Here is an 8301-nt window from a genome sequence, read left to right on the forward strand (position 1 = left end):
ATCCAGAGTAATTCAGAGTATTTTCTGTCGGATTATCCGGAGCCCATCATCTAAGATTGATTCAGTCCAGCTTTCAGCTCGCATACTCTAAATCATACCGGTGCTTCGTTCAAGTGATCTTTAATCGGCTCGTGATCTCGTCGTTCTCATGTATCTAAATCCTCTCAAGCATCTTCTGTATTTGCTAATTCTAACCGGTGATTCATCCCTTTACTTCGTTTATTTTAATTATTACGATGGTTCGTTCAAGAGTTTTCTTCCTTCGTGTATCATATCTATGCATTCGTGCTTTCTAAATTCTACCGGTGGATCATTGAAGACTTTCTCAAGTTTGCGCAATATCTATCTTAATCCTTTCTACGAGAATAAGTAGTATGCCAAATCCGTTGCTTGTCATCAATTTTAAAATGGTGAAGGATAAGCATAATGTAATTCTTATTCTTGTTTCACCCAAGATATTAATTCCTTATTCCGGAGGCCCATCAAATTCTCGGTTTCACTTGATTCATTTTGCGTTCCCGGAGTCTCAAGCTCTGGCAATTATATCACCACGGAGATTCATCTAAATCATTACAAGGTTTCACCTTGTGTTTTCAACTTCTTTTTCCTTCCATTGGATCATCTTTTTGTTACCGAAGTTCTTCATGGAGGTTCTACATGATGGTTCATCAAGGATTTATTTCCTTCTTGAAGTTTTCATCGAGATTCTTTTAAGGAGCTCAAGCAGTCTTCTTCTTGTAATCCGGAGTGAGATTCTGTCTACCATATTATCGGAGGTGGTGTTATGTCATTTCCGATAATTTTCCTTCGTGTTTCATGATTCACAAGTTATCAAGTATGAGATATTTTAAATCCATCAACCTATTCGTTGGAATTATCTTGGGTTATATTCCACCTAAAGCCTTCCCTAAGGTTTGTTGCTATCTATGGTGCTTATAAATGACCCAAGTTCTTCATTTATCCTCCCAGCGGAATAAGTTTCTCGTCTCCTTGTCATATAAATCCAATCAATTCTTTTCCCGTGAGTGGCAGGCTGTCACCTCATAATTTGAGATGTTTTCCATAAGATCATATCAAGTTTATTCTTTTCGTTGTGGATTGTTTCAACAACTCCGTGTGACCGTTCTCTTTAAGATGCTTTTCAAGCTCATTGGAGGTAGAAGATGTTGTTTTCTTCTCCGTTCTTTTGTTCCGTCGATACAACTTCTATTCTTTCGTTCCGGAGGCATCGTGTTGTTGTTCTCTTCAACCCATCTTCTTGTTGTGTCAAGATCATGTTCTTTTCATGATTGTCCATTTAACCGGAGTGTCGTGCCCTCTTTTCAAGTTCTATCACCTTATCAAGTTCTTGTTCAATTACTTTCTTTTCAACCGGAGTGCTACCCGAATTTGGTCTCCCTTGATCCCCTTCCTTAACCAGAGTGTTTTCTATATATATCTTCCCTTCAACCTCAAAGGTTTCGCAATGTTCTTTGTCTCTCTTTTCTAATGGAGTGTTTTCAACTTCGTTCATCTCTGTTGTATTCTTTTCTCGAAACGGCCTAACCTTTTTCAAGGTTTGTGGTTTCACTCGTTTGTCAAAGAAGCAACTTAGTTTTACCTCTTCTCTGTCTCTTCCGTTTTCTCTCCGGTGCCATTCTAGATCTCGGGACGAGATCCTCTCGTAGTGGTGGAGTGCTGTGACGCCCCGAGACCGACGATCCAGAAGACTTCCAGTTGTTCCGAGTTTCGCTGTGTGATTTATTTTTGCTTGTTGCATTGCATCATGTCATCATGCCATCATGCCTTTTAATTTTTTTAAAACTCAACTAAATAAATTGTATGGATTCTTAGATCCATTTAAATCGAGGGAATTCACTTGTGATTTCTCTTTATAACATATTAAAGCCTCTCAATATTATTAGGGAGCTATATTAAATATTCCACTAATTCGGAATCACCCATAAACACACTTGCAAAATAATTTCGTTCCTTTTCTGCTTCAAGTTTGGTCTCAAACCTTGCCATGTAATTCTTTCATCGCTTTCCGGAGCTCCACCAAAAATCCGAACATTTTTGGACCTTCCCAAACCCTCACTTCCGTTCAAACCCATTTGAATTAAATTCAAATGAGTCTGAATTTAAATCTTGCATTCGTGCCTCTTTTCTATTTTTCCTGGATCGAGCTCATTTTTGCGAGTCCGGGAAAATTGTCTCCATGCGCAAATCCTTTCCCTAACCCTCTCTTTCTTTTTCTTCTCTTTAATTGTTTTCTGCTAAGAAAATCTAAGAGAGAGAGAGAGAAGAGGGCCGCTTCAAGCAGCCCTTTTGACCCAAGGCTAAGCCGGCCCAAGGCCCAGCCGCGCCCCCCTCTAACCCTAGCCCGACCTCCTCTCTCTCGATCCATCCCTCCTCTCGTTCCCCCCTCCGCCGCCAGCCACTCGTCCCGCTCGGATCGTCCTCGATCCCCATCTCTCCCTCCTCTCGATCTCTCCCTCTCCCTCGCTCGTGCTCCCCATCCGCTCAGAAAGACAGAGGAGCAGAGCCCCGCTTCCTTGCGCCTCCGCCTCCGCCCAAGGCCTCGCCCTTCCTTCTCCCCCGCGTCCCCATCGCCACCCATCGCATCGAGCTCCCCCGCAGCCATCTTCGTCGGCCGCCCGCACCACCGCCTCGCCCCTCTCAGCCTCCTACGCCCGTGCCCCTCCTCTGCCTCGTCTCTGTTTCCGGCCGCCGACAGCGAGCAGCTCCGTCGGACCTCGTCCCCGAGCGCGCCCAACCTCCTCCCTCGCCCGTGGCCTCCTCCTCGTCGCCTATGCGTGCGACCCTGCTCCCGCGCGCCTCCTCGCCCGCGCGACTCCTCCACCAAGCAGCCTGCCGTGCCCCGTCGGTCGCCTGACCGCCCCTTCCCTCGCCCGTCTCCGGCTAGGTCCGAGGCCTAGGGACCGGGTCCTCCTCTTCTCGGCCATCCCCGTCGTCTGCCCCGCGTGCCGCCCTGTGGCTTCGCCTCCCGCAACCCCGCGGCGTCGCCTCGCCCTTGTCCCGCGTTGCCTCTGCCAGCCCTGTGCTGCTGTTTGCATCCGCAAAGACCCGAGGCATGTGTGCTCCACTGCTAGTTTCGTGGACGACGAGTACCTCTACGATGACCCTGGATGTCTACGAGCGTCAAGTACCACTACAACCCATGTTCGACTACGTGGATTCGCCAAGTACTACGACCACCGCGTTCCATTTCGTTACTGTCAAGGCCGAGAGGACGCCAAGTACCATGAAGACGAGGACCCGTGTACAACTACCGTCGACCTGAACAACTACGAAAACATGTACCATCTACCGTCGCCCGAAGACTCGTGTACCACTACCGACGCCGTGTACGACTACTTCCCACGACAACACTTGAACAACTACTTCCACTACGCCCGAATACCGTGGATGCGACAAGTTCCTCTCCGGACACGTACGACTACCGTTGCCAAGATCGCGAGTACCTCTACCGTCGCCGTGAACAACTACTTCCCTCGACGACTCGAACCGCTCCGAAAACGCACGCTTCGAAGGTATAACGCCGAGACGACGCCCGTGACCTAATGCATGTGTTGAATGAGATGCACTGTTTGCACCGTGTCCGAATTGTCACTCGTTTTCCATGCTGCCGTCCCGTGGGAACCCGGAATCCGGGATCACCCCACCATCTCTAGCATGTTCCGCACATCCGCTCACTTCCTTTTGCACCGGTATCTCCATGAGCTACCGGAACCGATATGCTGCCATGGCATCATTTTCGGATATGTTGCCGTGGCATCATTTTCAGATATGTTGCCGTGGCACCATTTTTCGTTTCGCCGCCGTGGCACCCTTTTCCTTCCGCCATGGCGACAAATGCTCCTTATCATCTTCATGTCAACTTTTTCATAAAAATTGCATAAACCTTGATTATGTCATCCGCATCATGATAACAACATTTAAAATGTTTAAATTTGTGTTTGCTTTAAACTACTAAAAGACATGTGGGGATTTACCGGAATTGTTGTTTGTTGTTCCGGCCTCATTTAAACTTGCCTAGATAGGTAGTTTTCTTTTGCTTCACCCTCTTGCCATGTTTAACAACATTTAATATTGTTGGATACATAACGAGAGAGAACTAAATAAGTCATGTGGTGTTTTCTTCAATATGTCACTCCGTTGCATATTGAGCTCCACTTAATTTGTAAGATAGTTTTGTGCACTTTGCCATGCCATGTTTCATTAAACCAGACATGCATCATACTTGTTTCCGCACCGTGCCTTGATTATGTGTTGGTTATTTACTAGGTTGTTTGCTCTTTTCCGGTGTTGCTTCTTCGGGTTGGTTTCGATTAACGTCGCATTTGTGAGGATCCGTTCATCTACGTTCGTTTGTCTTCTTCATGGACTCGTTCTTCTTCCTTGCGGGATTTCAGGCAAGATGATCATACCCTCGAAATCACTACTATCTTTGCTATGCTAGTTTGCTCGCTCTTTTGCTATGCCAATGCTACGATGCCTACCATTTGCTTGTCAGCCTCCCAAATTGCCATGTCAAACCTCTAACCCACCATGTCCTAGCAAACCGTTGATTGGCTATGTTACCGCTTTGCTCAGCCCCTCTTATAGCGTTGTTAGTTGCAGGTGAAGATTGAAATTTGTTCCTGGTTGGAACATGGAGATGTCGTTCCTTGTTGGGACATATTTACTTGTTGGGATATCACAATATATCTTATTTAATTAATGCATCTATATATTTGGTAAAGGGTGGAAGGCTCGGCCTTATGCCTGGTGTTTTGTTCCACTCTTGCCGCCCTAGTTTCCGTCATATCGGTGTTATGTTCCCGGATTTTGCGTCCCTTACGTGGTTGGGCTATAATGGGAACCCCTTGACAGTTCGCCTTAAGTAAAGCTCTTCCAGCAATGCCCAACATTGGTTTTACCATTTGCACTAACAACCTACCACCTTCCCTTGGGTTCTGCAGACTCAAGGGTCATCTTTATTCTAACCCCCCCCCGGGCCAGTGCTCCTCGGAGTGTTGGTCCGACCGAGTAGACTGCGGGGCCACCTCGGGGCAACTTGAGGGTTGGTTTTACTCGTAGGATGTCTCATCTGAGTGTGCCCTGAGAAAGAGATATGTGCAGCTCCTATCGGGATTTGTCGGCACATTCGGGCGGTGTTGCTGGTTTAGTTTTACCCTGTCGAAATGTCTTGTTGTACCGGGATACCGAGTCTGATCGGAACGTCTCGGGTGGAGGTCTATTCCTTCGTTGACCGTGAGAGCTTGTGATGGGCTAAGTTGGGACTCCCCTGCAGGGATTTGAACTTTTGAAAGCTGTGCCCGCGGTTATGGGTAGATGGGAATTTGTTAACGTCCGGTTGTAGAAAACCCGAAGTTGACCTTATTTAAAATACATCAACCGCGTGTGTAACCATGATGGTCTCTTTCCGGCGGGGTCCGGGAAGTGAACACGGTTGTTGGAGTTATGTTTGACGTAAGTAGTTTCAGGATCACTTCTTGATCGCTACTAGCTTCACAACCGTGCCTTGCTTCTCTTCTCGCTCTCTTTTGTGAATGTAGCCACCATATATGCTAGTCGCTTGCTGCAGCTCCACCTCATCACTCCATCCTTCCTATAAGCTTAAATAGTCTTGACCTCGCGGGTGTGAGATTGTTGAGTCCCCGTGGCTCACAGATACTTCCAAAACCAGTTTGCAGGTGTCTATGTTACCGAGCAGGTGACGCAACCAAGCTCAAGGAGGAGCTCGATGAAGATCTTGCCCTTTGTGTTGTTTCGTTCTAGTTGATCAGTAGTGGAGCCTAGTTGGGGTCGATCGGGGACCTTTGTCGCATTTGGGGTTCTTCTTTTATTTTGGTTCCGTAGTCGGACCTTGATTGTATCTGGATGATGTAATGTTTTATTCATGTAATTGTGTGAAGTGGCGATTGTAAGCCAGCTATGTATCTCTTTCCCTTATGTATTACATGGGTTGTGTGAAGATTACCTCACTTGCGACATTGCTTTCAATGCGGTTATGCCTCTAAGTCGTGCTTCGACACGTGGGAGATATAGCCGCATCGAGGGCGTTATATATAAAGTCTCAAGCACTTTGTGGATTTCATCAATGACTGGATGGAATTGCAAATGCCTGGGGATAAGTCGGATATCACATATTGGGCTATTCATTTTGAAGGATCCAGGCAATTGGAAGGCTCGGGGGCTGGAGTTATATTGACTTCCCCACGAGGTGATAAATTTTGTTATGTTTTAAGGTTGTTGTTCCCTTGTACTAACAATGCAACTGAGTATGAAGCCTTACTCCATGGTATTCGGATGGCTAAAAGAGATGAATATAAGTTGGGTGAGGTGTTTTGGCGACTCAGACTTGGTGGCTCAGCAAGTGTCAGGAACCTAGGCTTCAAAGGATCCGCTCATGGCTGCTTACCGCCAAGAGGTTGATACTATTGCTGGTCATTTCAAAGGTTATCGAGTGGAGCATGTTGATCGCAGAAAAAATGAAGCTGCTGATGCTTTAAGCCGGCTGGGGTCTCAGTGTAAGCTGGTAACCCCTAATGTTTTCCTCAATGTTTTGCATAACCCATCAGTTAAATTTCCCACGGAAGAAGATGCAATTCCTGACCCAGAAGCACAGTTGGTGGCGGCTCTCCATGTTATTCCTGATTGGACTGTTCCATATTTGGCTTATATGACCCGGGGCGAGTTACCTGAGGATGAAACCTTGGCCAGGCAAATAACCCGGAGGTCTAAGTCAATGACTATTGTCAATGGTGAGCTACACATATGCAGTGTTACAGGGGTGTTTCGGCGATGCATTTCTTCTGAGGAGGGTCGTGAAATTTTAAGAGAGATTCATGAAGGAGATTGGAGCCATCATGCTGGCTCTAAATCTCTAGTTGCTAAAGCTTTTCGTCATGGGTCTTATTGGCTGACGGCTCATGCCGATGCGGAAGATCTGGTCAGTAAATGTGATGGCTGTCAGAAATTTTCAAGACGAGCTCATGTGCTGACTCAAGAATTGAGGATGATTCCAATTATTTGGCCGTTTGCAGTCTTGGGGCTGGATATGGTTGGGCCTTTTAAAAGGTCCAAGGACAAAAAGACTCATCTCCAGGTATTGACAAGTTTACAAAGTGGGTTGAAGCTGAGCCGGTCAGCAAATGTGATGCAACAACGGCGGTTCAATTCATCAAAAAGGTGATCTTTCATTTTGGATACCCTCATAGCATCATTACTGATAATGGTACTAATTTGTCTAAGGATGCAATGAAAGAATTCTGTCAACAAGAGCATATCCGGCTTGATGTGTCGTCGGTGGCTCACCCCTAGTCTAATGGTCAAGCTGAAAGAGCCAATCAAGAAATCTTGAGAGGTATCAAACCCCGGCTTATGGTCCCTTTGCAGAGGATGTCGGGTTGTTGGGTGGAAGAATTGCCCTCAGTGCTTTGGAGTAACAATACCACCCCAGCAGATCTATAGGTTACACGCCTTTCTTCATGGTTCATGGAGCAGAGGCAGTTCTCCCTAGTGAAATACGTCACGACTCGCCCCATGTGGCGGCTTATGTTGAAGCTGATAATGAGAAAGCACATCTGGATGCTATTGACCTTTTGGATGAGGAGTGTGACCTTGCGGCAGCTCATTCGGCGATTTACCGGCAAGATTTGTGTCGTTATCACGGCCGTCGGGTTAAAACCAGGACCTTTCAGGAAGGAGATTTGGTGCTCCAGCTCATCCAGGATCAAACTGACATGCACAAGTTATTCCCACCTTGGGAAGGGCCTTTTGTGGTCAGCAAAAATCTGAACAACGGGCATACTACCTTATCGATGTTCGAGACCACAAGGACTCACTCACGTCGGAGGAGGAGACCCACCGGCCGTGGAATATTGCTCATCTTTGGCCTTATTACACCTGAGCCACCGGCTCTTGTGATGTACATACTTTTACCAATGTATATATTATGATTAGTATAATAAAGCTGGCATACCTGATGATTCAGGGCCTCTGTTGTTTCATTCATGAGAATCTGAGTCTTTATTGTCACTTCATAAGGTCACTTGGGGGCTTCCTGCTCATTCAGTATAGCTATGACTACCCTTTTGATCCCGCTTGTACGCCTTGATTACAAATTACTTGGGGGCTTCCTGCTCATTGAGCATAGCTATGATTACCCTACTGGTCCAGCGTGTACGCCTGGATCAAAACATTACTTGGGGGCTCCTTGTTAACTGAATAGAGCTTTGTTGTCCCTTGTAATAGGCTTGGACGCCAGGTGTATTCACCAAAAATCTGGGTTAT

The sequence above is a fragment of the Triticum dicoccoides genome, chromosome 3B (assembly GCF_002162155.2).
Source record: "Triticum dicoccoides isolate Atlit2015 ecotype Zavitan chromosome 3B, WEW_v2.0, whole genome shotgun sequence".
Classification (NCBI taxonomy): Eukaryota; Viridiplantae; Streptophyta; class Magnoliopsida; order Poales; family Poaceae; genus Triticum; species Triticum dicoccoides.